A 16197-nucleotide genomic window follows, 5' to 3' on the forward strand; every position below is an offset into this window, starting at 1 on the left:
CATACATGTCGGTTTGTTAATGCAGCTTTAGGCCTTTAACTCAAAGCTTCTGTTACTAAAGTAGTGATCTAAACGATCTTATAATTCTTTAGCGAGGAAGTACTTAACTAGACCACACACAATGAGACAGCAATCTTGCTGCAGATTAGAAAGGAAATAAAAGACATAGCTGATCAGATGATCAATGGAGCTGGTTACTAAAGTATGTGTGTGAACAGATCTGGTTGATAGTACCTCGAAACAGGCTTTCGCCCCCCTTTATAAATAAAGGCACAAACCAAACAAGGTACACGGCCGAATGATACATGGTGGTGAGGTGACCCTCTTACAAAGCTGATTCTAGGCTACCTGGATCACGAAGCAGACCGAAGGAGAACACAGGGAGAATAGAGCACAATCACGCAACACCCTAGGATACCTAAGCTCCTAGACAACGCCCCCAAGAGAGAGAACGGCGCAGAGCGTCGTCGCTGCCTAGCCCCACGGGCAAGGGTCTTCACCCGGAACTCTGACGCGGCGAGGAGGTCCACGACGACGTCTTCAAGAAGAGAACGGTGCCCGCAAGCGTCGTCGTCGCCGGCGCAAAAGCGCAGAGCTTTCGCTCGGCACCCCGCCCTAAGTCATCGAGGCCCTAGGGCAGATGCGGCGTGCCCAGACCCCAGATCCAGATCTGGGCGACGTCTAGCAGAGGACGCGCCCGAGCCACCAACTGCTACCCCTGTCGTCGCCCGCACGATCAAGAAGGGAGCCACCACCGCCGACATGGCGCCCGCCGGAGAGCCAACCATGCGAACCATCATCTGGAGCCGCCGCTCCGGCATCCAAGTCCAAGACCTCACCCACCGCCCACACCACAGAGTACCAGCCACGGTAGGAAAAGCGAAAGTCCACATCTTTCACTCCTAGCCCGACATGAGCCACGGAGGCTGGGCCAGCGCCAGCACAGTAGGGGCCCCAGCCCTATGTCCCCAGCCAAACCCGGTGGACTGGGAGGGGGGGACACACCTCCATGATTCCCGACAACCATCGCTGAGTAGACTCAAACAACGCCATGTCCGTGGCCCTCGACTCCGTGTTGCCCGACAGTACCGTGAAGTCCCGACCACCACCAACGACCACCGTACCCACGGAGGGAGGGACTCGCCGCCCGTGGGTACATCCCAGATCGAGCCCAATCTCACCTACCCGGAGCGGCAACTCCGACACGCCTCGGGCCCTGATCAGATCCTCCCGAGAACGCGCCCCCGATCATAGCCATTCTAGACCGAGGAGAAGGAAGATCACATCCGCCAATGGGGCACGACCACCAGAGAGCGCCGCTGCCCCCACCGCCCCGCTCCACCCGCACCCCGGTCAAGCCGGTCACCGCGGCCATACCGCCGGACCCTCTCGACAGGGCACACCACCACGCCGCACCACCACCAGCATCCGAAGCCACCGGCGATGGCCAGCCCGCGCCACCATAGCCCGCGTCGCCCACGAGAAGGCGACCAGACGAGCCCCTGATGCAGATCCGCAGGGTCCATCGCCGCCTCCCCAAGCACGCCCCGCCACCCCGGGATATCCAGCAGCCGCCAGCAACAGCTGCCACCACCGAACCTCACCGGGCCACCACGGCCGGCCGCCACCGCTGTCTAGGACCCGCAGCGGCTGCCGGCCCCGTGCCGCCCACGGCCGGCGCCATCCATAGCTCCCAGCGCCAGATCGGGGCGCGGGAGCAGCAAGCGCGCCCCTCCAGCCAGCAGCCCGACGCGCCGCGGAAGCCACCAGCCGTCGTCGTCGGAAGGGTACCCGCCGCGCCGCCGCGACCCACCAATCGCGGCACCCTAGCCCGTGGAAGCGGCCCGCACCGGCGCCACACGCGAGGGGACAAGAAGGCCCGCCAGCGCCGGCGCCGGCCAGGCTTTGCCTGGGCGCGCCCTGTGGCGGCGGCGGGGGAGGAAGGGGGCGGGAGGAGGGGAGGAGACCGGCGGCGGCTAGGGTTCCCTCCCCGCCGCCTGCGGGGGGCGGGAGGGGTGGGTCGGGAGGGATAGTACCTCGGCATCTTAATTAATGAGTTAACTGTTCCCTAAAGTATATAGCACAAAACAACATCACAACTATTGGCATACAGATGCTTTTGACCTCAACTCAGCTCATGATTCAGGCCCAAAAGATTCTACACAGTGAGAGAGAAATATATATGAACTCTCGCTCGTTACAAAAGCTCTAGACCTGATTAAATAGACACATTCCTCCGTTAACGGCAAGCACACAAACGTTGCGATCTCGAACTCGCACCCTACACTGGTCCATGCATGGTTTGGTTTGGACCCAATTCAGATTTTTTGGAGCCATGCATGCAAGTGCAAAAACGAACACTGCAGCCTCCACTCAATCATCAACGGCGCACTGCTTCCTTCCATGATCCAATTATACTCATGGACCAGATGCTGCATACTTGTGCATGATTAGAACGAAAGGATAATTCATCACTAATGCAGAGGAATCTTTTTGTTTATTCATATTTTGGAAGCGAGAGGGATCTTTTTCATTGGCATGATATGAGTAGAGTATACATGGTCCCAAGGAATCAAAGTATTGGCACATGATATGTGATAGAAGAAGCAAACTATTGGCACATGATCTGTAATTGAAATCGAGGAAATGGGACAGACGCAGTCCCATTACTGTGCCGACCAAATGGATATGAATAGAGTTGAGTGTGAACCCGATGGAGCCTTTTTCTTTTTTCTTTTTTTGCGAGTAACCCGATGGAGCCTTAGTAACCTATATAGGAATCAAAATATTTGGACCGTTCGGTTTGCACCGCCAGCCTTGCAATTACAATGCTTACAATAACATGCCCCCATGTTTTTTTTTGGAAAAGGAGAATGTACCCCTGGTCTCTGCACCTGAGCGATGCATACAGTCATTTTATTAATTATTCACAAAAGCCACCATCTTGGCAACATCTGCCGCTACTCCTATCCCCGTGATGAAGGGGTGCCGAATGTCCGAGCCTAATACCAAAACGGACATCGCACCAACACCTAAAATTTAATGCCGGATGCCCCATCCAAGCCACAATACCTGGACTGGGTTACACACTGGTCTGGCGCACTTTCAGTGGGCACCACATGCGCACGCTGCAAGGGCCGTCATCTTCTTCATCCATCGATCCATCCTCAGATCAGATACCGACGCATCGACCTTGACAGGCCTCTCTGCCATCGACACCACCACGACGCCAGACAACGCCGTCCTCCTCATCAACATGCCCCCTTGTGTGATAAAACTTCTAAGTTTCTAACCAATCGTTAATTTCTGAGTCTCCGACTGATATCCTATATATTTAATATGTTTTCCACACTAATCCTATATTTTATCCGTTTCTTTTTTACTTCGCATATAAGATTTGTTTGAAGTCAGACTACACAAAGTTTGATCAAATTTATATTAAAAAAATATCAAGATCTACAATACTAAACTAATATAGTATGAAAAGAAATTTCATGATGCATCTAAAGTAACCATGCATGGGAAAAGTCTCAACCATTTTCATTCTATTAAGTTACTTATATTTAATACATATTTAAGAACTATACAATAATCAAATTGAATAAATAATTTGCATTTTGTGTTTTTTCTTGTATTATTAATCAAAATAGTCATGTTCCATACAACACTATCTCATTGAAATATAAACCAATTGCCGACACAACGTGCGGCACATATCATCTACTGTAAGCATAGTGAATGGTAGCAACAAAACTATTCATAAAAAGAAAGCATGTGAACAAAAACAGGTCCATTATGGATGCCATTGACTTTTCTCATGTTGCACTTGCCTAGCCGTTTTTCCTTTCTAAAACTGGAATCAAAACTCTATCTAATACTAGATGATATCTGCACGGTGTTGCGGAAATTGCGAGCAATGTATTTCAATAAGATTTGGTAGTATGAAACATGACTATTTGGATTGATAGTATGAGAACTAAAACCGATGACACACATGATTTATTATATTATTTTAATTATTATATAGTTGTTAAATATTTATTATATGTCAATAGCATAATAGAATAAAAATGAGCGCTAAAAATCCGACGACAGATTTTTAGGCATGGTAAATCGAACGTTTTTCATGACAAATTTAGTTTGCAAGCATGGCAATTTTCTAGCAAAAAATGAACTGAGCCGGATTTGCCAAGCTCGCCAACTAATCTTGCCATTCTCTGCAAATATATTTTTTCCATAAAAATCATTCAATTTACCATGCCTTAAAATCTAACGTTCACTGAATATTCGGGTCATATTGACCAAAACTTTTTTCCTTTACATGGTTGCATGATGTGATGGACATTTTCTAATGCATGGTTTTTTTTAACAAAGTACAGACGTGGACACTCACACATACGCACACACACTCTCCCTCAGAAACGCACACAGGCACATCCTACCGCTATGAGCACCTTAGAGAGATTGACCCGACACATCATCTTGATATTGACGAAGTCGCCACAGATGTCTCCATAGTCGATGGGAATGTCTCGTCTCACTGAATGTGCAACGCCAGAAGGCCTGAAATAAATCCCGGAAAATGCTAGCACCAATGTCAAGTTGAGGACTTGAAGTCTCGTATGCCGGAGATACCGCTGTCCTCCTAATCATCCAACCACATGTTGGTTTTTTCTAATGCATGGTTGCATATTGATGTGACCTTTACATGTTAACATAAATAAATTAGTGGGGATCATCTACTAAATTATATATGATACCTAAAGCGGGAAAAAAAAATACAGGATACTGGATAACCAAAAGAGCAAAGTGGCGGTATCTTGGTTTACAGGACACTTGTCAGGAAACAATTGTTCTCTCACGCGTTAAGCTCCTTCCAGATCTCACAAGAGGAGAGCATAGATCACTACACCTAACTAATTAACGAAGTTTAGAGAGGGCATCAACATTATTTACACCACCCTAGCTATCAGCGTGCACGGGTTGATGTGTATGTATGCCCTTAATATGATATCGGATACATGATGCAACATATAATTCTCATGCCGATGTGATGTGTTCAAGCATCCACCATGCATTTCAGTTTGTTAATGCAGCTTTAAGCCTTTAACTCAAAGCTTCCGTTACAACACCAAGAACTACTTAACTGGACCACACACAGTGAGACAGCTATCTTGCTGCAAATTATTAGAAAAAAAAAGACATAGTGATGAGACGATCAAGGGGACTTTGGAAGCATGCATGATGTATCTCATCCGATGTAATCAACGGAGCTGGTTAATTAAAGTATGTTTCTGTGTGTGAACAGATCTGATTGTTAGCACTTCGCCATCTTAATTAATGAATAAACTATTTCTCAAACCCAAACTATATGGAAAAAATCAACCTCAAAAGTATTCACATACACATATGCTTTTGATTTAAACAATGATTTTTTAAAGATATATATGCATTCTCACTCGCTATACAAACTCTAGACCTAGAAAAACAGTATCATTAGAATCACAATTAAGAGAACAATTTGTCTCATATTATAAAATTATTTTAGCTTCAAAAACAATCTTACATTGTGGGGCGAAGGGAGTATAATTTTGATGACATATAACTCATATTTTGTTGATAACATTAATGATGTTTTTATTAAAGCAAGTGCGCGACTTATAAACCAAGTTAGAGGAAGTAGACATATTCCTCAGCGCTATTAACGCGGTGGTACTGACAAGGCATCTCTTCTCGTGTGTTTTCCAAGAAGCATTCAATCTTGAGCCAGATACATTATTAGAGAGATCCTCAAATTGGATTGGGCAAAGAAAGATAGCACTACGTTAACAAAGAAGCATTCAATCTCTCAAGCTTCCGAAACGAGCCAGCTTCTCGCCGGAGCTGGGCGAGCTGGCTTCTCGCGGGAGCCAGCGCTGCGTACGGCAGCAGCGGCTGCTCCAGCTCCCGTTTGCATGGGCCGGCAGCCCAGGAAACACGCTTGGAGCCCATTTGGGTGGTTTCTTTTTTTTTGAGAGAAGGCCATCATGGCTAGCTTTATTAAAATTAAAATACGGTTACATCGTCTACGAGCTTACCGACAACAATGTCAAGGGGCTCATTTAACCAACTAAAAGAAGACTTATTACAGTAGCTATGACTTGCTAGCACGTGAGCCACTTGATTACAAGAGCGAAGACAATGCTTGAAAGTGACCTTCCCGATCATAGTACCTATATCCACACACTCTGCAAAAAACCGAGAGAATTTGCAAATGCCAAACCATCTCTCATAGCCATTGCTTCAGTGGTAATAGCATCAGCCGCATTTGGGATGAACTTGCATTGCGCAGCAACAAAGTTCCCCCTATCATCTCGAAGCTCAGCCGCTGTCGCACCTAGCCCCTCATCTGCAAAGAATGCTGCATCGACATTTAATTTAGTATATCTTGGGTCAGGTTTACTCCATCTTGTTTCAGGCAATACTACAGTACATGAGGAAGCCATATGAAAGTTCCCTACTATAGATAGGACTGAGATCGGCCATCTCCATGTTGGTGGTACTGACTCATTATGCGTGATTTGCCGTCGGATCCACCATAGATACCAACTTCCTACAACCAGAGCTTGTTTAAAATTGACGTTTGGATGTACCTGTAGGTGGTTATCCGGTAGTGACAACATATACTCAAATATGGCCGAGCCTGATCTATCTACATGTAAAGAATGCTCAATGAATTCCAGCATACCCAATCGCTCCCATAGCTCCCTTGCATGTGTGCATCTAAACAGAAGATGTCGGATGTCTTCTGCCCCTTGGTGACAAATAGGACAAGAACCAATGGATCCAACATGTCTATTTGCCAGTATAGCTTTAAGAGGCACTATTCCTCGCAGAATCCTCCAACAAAAAATCTGAATTTTATGTGGGACCGGAAGTTTCCAGAGAGTAGTCCATACTGCTAGGGGGGCGGACCCTCCTGGTCTCTCTATCTCAATTGCATGCGCCCTGAAAGTGTGTAACCACTGCAAGTGATACGCTGTTCTAACCGAAAAAACTCCGGTTCTGTTTGGCTACCATTTGGAGCCCATTTGGGTGGTTTTTCGTACGAGGGAGAGAACGTATCGAGAGAAAGAGATCGAGCGAACCGGTACGCTGCCTCAGGGTCACTTGGCGGTGGCATATATTGGGTAATTATGTCAAACTTCTCCTCCTTCGATTTTGGGAGCTGGGTTCGACCAGCTTCTCGTTTTTGCACTGCAGGCTGCTCGTTCTCCAGGAGCTGGATTCTGGGAGCTGCACCGATCGGCTAGCTTCTCGCAAAGCTGGAAGCTGGAGGACATCAGAACGGGCCGTATACATGGCCAGTTATGGGTTGTGTGTGGCACCATAGACCAAAGAGGGCTTTGTGTTGGATGGTGGGGTTATCCTTGAGCCGGTGGTGGTCAGGTGCGCTCCTTGGGCTAAGTCATGCAATCGTGGAAACATGCGGCATATGCCGATCGTCTAGGATTGTTCTTGGCTCAGTAAGCCGTGATAAACATAATGGCTTGACCAACCAATATGGGCATCGCTAGAAAAAAAACCATCCTCCATAAGTATCACATTTTGCTTGGTGTGGCATGATCTCCTGTCTAGTAGGTTGGACTTCATTCCCATTAGTGTTTCAAGAGTACAATATGACCTTGACAATCCACATTGGTGCGATTAGGGGTTTGGTTGGTGGTGCCTATGGTGGCCAGGGACACTGATGTAGATGCAAAACTATAAACCTCCAGGATAAAAATATCATCATCCTTGAATCATATCAGAAACGCATGGCACCAGATTCCTTCATGGCGCACGTGAGAAACCCTCACTAGTAGAAAACAGGGCTTTGGTCCAGACCTGGCCAGCCCATTAGTCCTGGTTCAGTTACGAACCGGGACCCATGGGGGCATACGTCCCGGTTCGTGAGCCTAGGGGGCCGGGCGGGCCTCGTGGGGCATTGGTCCCGGTTCGTCTGGACCCTTTTGTCCCGGTTCCAGACACGAACCGGAACCAATGGGCCTCGCTCCTGGCCCACATCCATTGGTCTCGGTTCGTGGCTGGAACCGGGACCAAAGGGTGGCCTTTTGTCCCGGTTCCAGCCACGAACCGGGACCAATGAGGTGGCTATATATACCCCTCGCCCGCGAGCAGAGCACTCCACTGCTCTGTTTTTTTCTGTCCGGCGAGGGGAGGGCTTTGTGGTGCGCTAGCTCACCTCCTATGCACATGAGGTGTTCGATGAAATGCCCGAGCCACACTACTTAAGCTTTCTCCTCTCCAAACTCGACCTCCAAGCTCCATTTTCCTTAAGATTTGTTTAGGTTTAGCGGTCTGTCACGTCCTGTCCCCGTCTTCACTGCCGTCGATCGCCCGCGCCGATCTCGTCGCCGACACTACCATGGTGAGCCTCTTGTTCTTATCTTCTTTCTAAAAGAAAAATATTCTTACTTGTATGATTAGATAGATACTTATCTAATTTTCTTACTTTTATTATTGCTTGTTATTATATAGTGCGATGGTTTTGGTATCCGCCCTCGTCGGCCCTCGTCCTGTCTATGATTCGGATGTGGTATATATTATCTTTTATAACTATTTGGTTCATTTATGTTTTATGACAATAATGCCGACCAACGTGACATAGATTTTATTTATCTAGGAGGTATGTGAACCGGAAATTCCAACCGACCCTATTGTCGAGAGGTTAAATTTAGTTGAAGAAGAAAACAATTACTTGAAGGAAAAAATAAAAAAAATTGAGGAGGAGAAGATGATATTGGAGTTCCATGTTCCGGATGTCGTCGATGATCACAAGATCAAGATGGATGCAATGCGCTTGAAGATTAGAAAGATTAGAAAATATGCCATTCATACCGAGGCTTGGTATCATTATGCCGTTGGATCAATTGTTACCTTGGTTGCGATTATGATCACATTTGTTGTTGCATTGAAATGTTTTACATAGTTTCAATGTATGGTTTAATTAGATGCTTTGGAGAGCTATATGTTGTTCAATGAGAACTATGTATGTACTTTGGTTTTAATGTGATGATGAACTTCTATTAATTTGGTCACTTATCTATTCATGATGTTTTGTAATAGTTTTTGACACACTTAATTATATATAATGCACGCAGATGAAGCGGCAATGAATGTACGGTGATAGACACACCTCCGAGTACATTAAGGGCGTGCATAATTTTCTCGAAGTGGCTGAGGCAAACAAGCAGAATGGTTTTATGTGTTGTCCACGCCCTATATGTGGGAATACGAAGTCTTACTCTGAGCGGAAAATCCTTCACACCCACCTGCTTTATAAGGGTTTCATGCCATACTATAATGTTTGGATCAAGCACGGAGAAATAGGGGTTATGATGTAAGACAGCGAAGAAGAAGAGGACGATGACAACTATGTGCCCCCTGAATACGGTGATGCTGCAATGGGGGAGGCTGAAGATCAAGAGGAACCCGACGATGTGCCCGATGATGATCTCCGCCGGGTCATTGTTGATGCAAGGAGACAGTGCGAAAGTGAAAAGGAGAAGCTGAAGTTCGATCGCATATTAGAGGATCACAAAAAAGGGTTGTACCCCAGTTGCGAAGATGGCAACACAAAGCTCGGTACCGTACTGGAATTGCTGCAGTGGAAGGCAGAGAATGCTGTGCCTGACAAAGGATTTGAGAAGCTACTGAAAATATTGAAGAATAAGCTTCCAAAGGATAACGAATTGCCCAACAGTACGTACGCAACAAAGAAGGTCGTATGCCCTCTAGGATTGGAGGTGCAGAAGATACATGCATGCCCTAATGACTGCATCCTGTACCGCGGTGCGTACAAGGATTTGAACGCATGCCCGGTTTGTGGTGCATTGCGGTATAAGATCAGATGAGATGACCCTGGTGATGTTGACGACGAGCCCCCCAGGAAGAGGGTTCCTGCGAAGGTGATGTGGTATGCTCCTATAATACCACGGTTGAAACGTATGTTCAGAAACAAAGAGCATGCCAAGTTGATGCGATGGCACAGAGAGGACCGTAAGAAAGACGGGAAGTTGAGAGCACCCGCTGACGGGTCGCAGTGGACAAAAATCGAGAGAAAGTACCAGGCTGAGTTTGCAGGTGACCCAAGGAACGTATGGTTTGGTTTAAGCGCGGATGGAATTAATCCTTTCGGGGAGCAGAGCAGCAATCACAGCACCTGGCCCGTGACTCTATGTATGTATAACCTTCCTCCTTGGATGTGCATGAAGCGTAAGTTCATTATGATGCCAGTTCTCATCCAGGCCCTAAGCAACCCGGCAACGACATTGATGTGTAGCTAAGGCCATTAGTTGAAGAACTTTTATAGCTGTGGAATGGAAACGGTGTACGTGTGTGGGATGAGCACAGACAGGAGGAATTTGACCTGCATGCGTTGCTGTTTGTAACCATCAATGATTGGCCTGCTCTCAGTAACCTTTCAGGACAGACAAACAAGGGATACCACGCATGCACGCACTGTTTAGCTGACACCGAAAGTATATACCTGGACAAATGCAGGAAGAATGTGTACGTGGGGCATCGTTGATTTCTTCCGACCAACCATCAATGTCGAAAGAAAGGCAAGCATTTCAAAGGCGAGGCAGATCACTGGAAGAAGCCCGCCATGGTTCTGGTGATCACGTACTTGCTATGGTCAATGATTTACATGTAATATTTGGAAAGGGTCCCGATGGACTATCTGTTCCAAATGACGCTGAGGGACGCGCACCCATGTGGAAGAAGAAATCTATATTTTGGGACGTACCCTACTAGGAAGACCTAGAGGTCCGCTCTTCAATCGACGTGATGCATGTGACGAAGAACCTTTGCGTGAACCTGCTAGGCTTCTTGGCGTGTATGGGAAGACAAAAGATACACCGGAGGCACGGGAGGACCTCCAACGTTTGCACGAAAAAGACGGCATGCCTCCAAAGTAGTATGAAGGTCCTTCCAGCTATGCTCTTACCAAAGAAGAGAAGGAAATCTTCTTTGAATGGCTGCTCAGTATGAAGGTTCCGTCTGCCTTCTCGTCAAATATAAAGGGAATAATAAATACGACTGAGAAAAAGTTTCAGAACCTAAAGTCTCATGACTGCCACGTGATTATGACGCAACTACTTCCGGTTGCATTGAGGGGGCTTCTACCGGAAAACGTTCGATTAGCCATTGTGAAGCTATGTGCATTCCTCAATGCAATCTCTCAGAAGGTGATCGATCCATAAATCCTACCAAGGCTAAGGAGTGATGTGTCTTGTTAGTTTCGAGCTGGTGTTCCCACCATCCTTCTTCAATATCATGACGCACGTCCTAGTTCATCTAGTCGACGAGATTGTCATTCTGGGCCTCGTATTTCTACACAATATGTTCCCCTTTGAGAGGTTTATGGGAGTCCTAAAGAAATATGTCCGTAACCGCGCTAGGCCAAAAGGAAGCATCTCCATGGGCCATCAAACAGAGGATGTCATTGGGTTTTGTGTTGACTTCATTCCCGGCCTTAAGAAGATTGGTCTCCCTCAATCGCGGTATGAGGGGAGACTGGCTGGAAAAGGCACGCTAGGAGGGAACTCAATAATATGTAGGGACGGGCATTCTTGGTCTCAAGCACACTACACAGTTCTACAGAACTCTACCTTGGTGACCCCGTTTGTCGATGAACAAAAGAACATTCTGCGCTCCAAACACCCAGAGCAGTGTGACGACTGGATTACATGTGAACACATCAGGACTTTCGGTAGTTGGTTGGAAACACGTCTCAGAGGTGACAACACTGTTTTTGATGAGCTGTACTCGTTGTCCAGGGGACCATCTTCGACTGTATTGACTTACAAAGGATATGAGATAAATAGGAATACATTTTACACGATCGCCCAATATCAAAAGAGCACCAACCAAAACAGCGTTGTCCGCTTTGATGCAGCAACCAAGAGGGGCAATGACACATATTATGGTTACATAGTGGACATATGGGAACTTGACTACGGACATGATTTTAAGGTCCCTTTGTTTAAGTGCAAATGGGTCAATCTGTCAAGAGGCGGGATATAGGTAGACCCACAGTACGGAATGACAACAGTGGATCTGAACAATCTTGGGTACACAGACGAACCATTCGTCCTAGCCAATGATGTGGCGCAGGTTTTCTATGTGAAGGACATGTCTACCAAACCGAGAAAAGAAAAGATAAGGAAGCGAATACATCAAACGATGAGCCAAAGCACCACATAGTTCTTTCAGGGAAAAGATACATCGTGGGATTGGAGGGAAGACAGACATGTCTGAAGATTATGAAAAGTTTCATGAAATTCCTCCCTTCAAAGTCAAGGCTGACCCAAGCACCCTGTTAAGCTATGAAGAATATCCATGGTTACGGCGCAATAAGAAAAGGACACAAGAAAAGAAAAAGTGAAGACTTTCTCTCCACAACTATTATGATGATGCCTTTGATCTAGAATATCACTGCAGTTACGTGTGAAGAAATGAAATGCCTTTTGTAACCGACGAGTTTCCATATGAAACCCTGATACTTCGAAAGAGATTGTCCGTTCTGTACATGAAGTGCAACCAGTTTTTGCCTTAACCCTCTCAACTTTTTAGCACATGCTATGTGGGTCAAATGACGATACCATGCCAATTTTCGACCTCTTCAGAGTTCATTTGAAGTGCTTTTCAATTTCAGGGTCATATAGCTAAAAAAATCAGTAAATGCATGAAAAATAACAAATGAAGTAAAAAAGGGTTGAAAATTGATGATGTGGCTTTGAATGGTGCATTTTGAACACACAAAAAGTCTGGAGTTCAAATAAGTTCAAAAAAATGAAATCCCTTTGTAACAGACGAGTTTCCGTATGAAACCCTGATACTTCGAAAGAGATTGTCCGTTTTGTACACGAAGTGCATCCAGTTTTTGCCATAACCCTCTCAACTTTTTAGCACATGCTATGTGGGTGAAATGATGATATCATGCCAATTTTCAACCTCTTCAGAGTTCATTTGAAGCGCTTTTCAATTTCAGGGTCATTTAGCTCAAAAAATCAATAAATGCATGAAAAATAACAGATGAAGTCAGAGAGGGTTGAAAATTGATGATGTGGCTTTAAATGGTTCATTTTGAACACACAAAAAGTCTGGAGTTCAAATAAGTTCAAAAAAATGAAATCCCTTTATAACAGATGAGTTTTCGTCCGAAACGCTGATACTGTGAAAGAGATTGTCCCTTTTGTACACGAAGTGCATCCAGTTTTTGCCGTAACCCTCTCAACTTTTTAGCACATGCTATGTGGGTGAAATGATGATACCATGCTAATTTTCAACCTCTTCAGAGTTCATCTGAAGTGCTTTTCAATTTCAGGGTCATTTAGCTCAAAAAATCAGTAAATGCATGAAAAATAACAGATGAAGTCAGAAAGGGTTGAAAATTGATGATGTGGCTTTGAATGGTTCATTTTGAACACACAAAAAGTTTCGAGTTCAAATAAGTTCAAAAAATGAAATCCCTTTGTAACACATGAGTTTTCTTCCAAAACCCTGATACTTTGAAAGAGATTGTCCATTTTGTACACGAATTGCATACAGTTTTTGCTGTAACCCTCTCAAGTTTTTAGCACATGCTATGTGGGTGAAATGATGATACCATGCCAATTTTCAACCTCTTCAGAGTTCATCTGAAGTGCTTTTCAATTTCTTGGTCATTTAGCTCAAAAAAAATCAGTAAATGCATGAAAAATAACAGATGAAGTCAGAAAGGGTTGAAAATTGATGATGTGGCTTTGAATGGTTCATTTTGACCACACAAAAAGTCTGGAGTTCAAATAAGTTCAAAAAAATGAAATCCTTTTGTAACAGATGAGTTTTCGTTCGAAACCCTGATAATTCGAAAGAGATTGTCCATTTTGTACACGAAGTGCATCCAGTTTTGCCGTAATCCTCTCATCTTTTTAGCACATGCTATGTGGGTGAAATGATGATATCATGCCAATTTTCAACCTCTTCAGAGTTCATCTGAAGTGCTTTTCAATTTCAGGGTCATTTAGCTCAAAGAATGAACTAATATAAAAAGAATGAACTAGAAAACTTTTATGAAACTCTAATAGCAAAAATAATAAACTAAAAGAATGAACTAGAAAACTTTAATGAAACTCTAATAGAAAAAAGAATGAACTAGAAAACTTTAATGAAATTCTAATCGCAAAAGGAATCAACTAAAAAGCTTTTATAAACCTCTACTATTATTGAAACTAATATTATATAAAATTTATGCAACTAAAATTATCAAAGTATTTTCTGTTCAAAACATTAAAAGAAAAAAGAATTTTCATAAAGAACTTTTTTGTAGAAACTTTAATAGCAAAAAGAATTATCATAAAGATTTTTTTGTTAGAAACTAAAATAACAAAAACTATTTTTGAATATAATGATAAAACATAGTAATATTAAATAGCAGGAAAAAGAATCACTCGAAAATCTATTTTTATAGTAAAGTTAATCACAAACTAGTGATTCACACAAATTTCAAAGAATTCAAATTTAAACAATTCAAATTTGAAAACTAATGGCACTAACAGAAAGTTTATAATTTTTCTGACCTAAAAGCAAAAAGAATTTAAAAATGAAGCAAAAAACCAAAAGAAAATAAATAATGAAAAAAACAAAACAAAAATACTGGAATTTTTTTTAAAAATGCCGCCTACTGGGCCACCATGGCCTGAATACGACTAGAAACCCAACTAGCCTGTTGGGCCATGATTCAGGCCCGCAGAAAGCCCAGTAGGCCCACAGGCAGATACAGAGTGGTTATGCCCGTAAGCCTGTTTTGGAGAGGAGCTCGAAGGCTCAGGCGCACCACGCCTTATAAACAGGTGCGGCACACTCTCAACTAGCGAGGTGGGACTAAACTCCCACCACGCCGCTGTGCAAGGCCATTGGTCCCGGTTGGTGCCACGAACCGGGACCAATGCGCCCCTTTGGTCCCGGTTGGTGGCATCAACCGGGACCAATGCCCCCCTTTAGTCCCGGTTGGTGGCACCAACCGGGACTAAAGGGTGGCATTGGTCCCGGATGGTGTTATGAACCGGGACCAATGCTTCGTGTATATATAGCAAAGACTTAGCAGTTTCTGCAGATCACTTCTTTCTCCGCCCGACGCCCCAGCGCTGCTCGTCATCGCCGTCGCCGCCGAGCCCTGCTCCACCGCGTCGTCGCCGACGCTGTCAGGCTGCTCCACCACGCCATCATCGCCGACACCACCCGCCCCGATGCCGCCCGACCCGACGCCCCCCGGCCTGACGCCGACGCCGCCTGGCCCGCCCCGACGCTGCCCGGCCCGCCCCGACGCCGCCCGCCCCGCCCCGACGCCTCCTCTGTGAGCACCGCGCCCCTGCCCTGCCCCGCCGCCGCCGCTGCATTGCTTTTTTTGTTATATATGCTTTCTTTATATATGTATGTATGTATTTTTTTGTTTGTATGTATGTATTTTTTAAACTTTTTATATGCATGGAAAAGAGGAAGAAGGAAGAAGGAAGAAGGGAAGAAAAAGAAGGAGAGGAAAAAGGGGAGAAAAAAGAGAAGAAGAGGAGAAAAAAATAAGAAGAGAAAGAAGGAGAGGAAAAAGGGGAGAAAAAAGAGAAGAAGAGGAGAAAAAAATAAGAAGAGAAAGAAGGATAAGAAGAAGAGAAGGAGAGGAGAGGAAGAAGAGGAGAAAAAAAAGAAGAGGAAGAAGAAGAAAAAAAGAGAGGAGAAGAAATCTATTTTTTCTTCTTCTCCTCTATTCCTTCTTCTTCTCCTTTTTTTCTTCTTCTCCTCTTTTCTTTTCTTCTTCTTCCTCTTCTTAATTTTTATCGGGAACGAGGGTGTCGAGGATCGCCGAGCGGTCGAGGGTCGGGAACTAGGGTAGAGGGTCGAGGGTCGCCGAGGGTTCGAGGGTCGAGGGTCGTCGAGGGGTCGAGGGTCGAGGATCGCCGAGGGGTCGAGAGGTTGCCTTGTGTCAAAGTATTGAAGAAATCCATGGCTTCATCATTAGCCGAAAGTAACCGGGGCATGATGGTACGAAGTTCTCCAAAGTTATTTTGGAACGGAGTCCCGGATAGGATAATTCGCCTTTTGGTACGAATTTCAGCAAAGGCCTTCCAAATAGCAATATTTGGAAGGCTCTTGCTGAACTTTGTACCAAAAAGC

The sequence above is a fragment of the Triticum aestivum genome, chromosome 7D, assembly GCF_018294505.1.
Source record: "Triticum aestivum cultivar Chinese Spring chromosome 7D, IWGSC CS RefSeq v2.1, whole genome shotgun sequence".
Lineage (NCBI taxonomy): Eukaryota > Viridiplantae > Streptophyta > Magnoliopsida > Poales > Poaceae > Triticum > Triticum aestivum.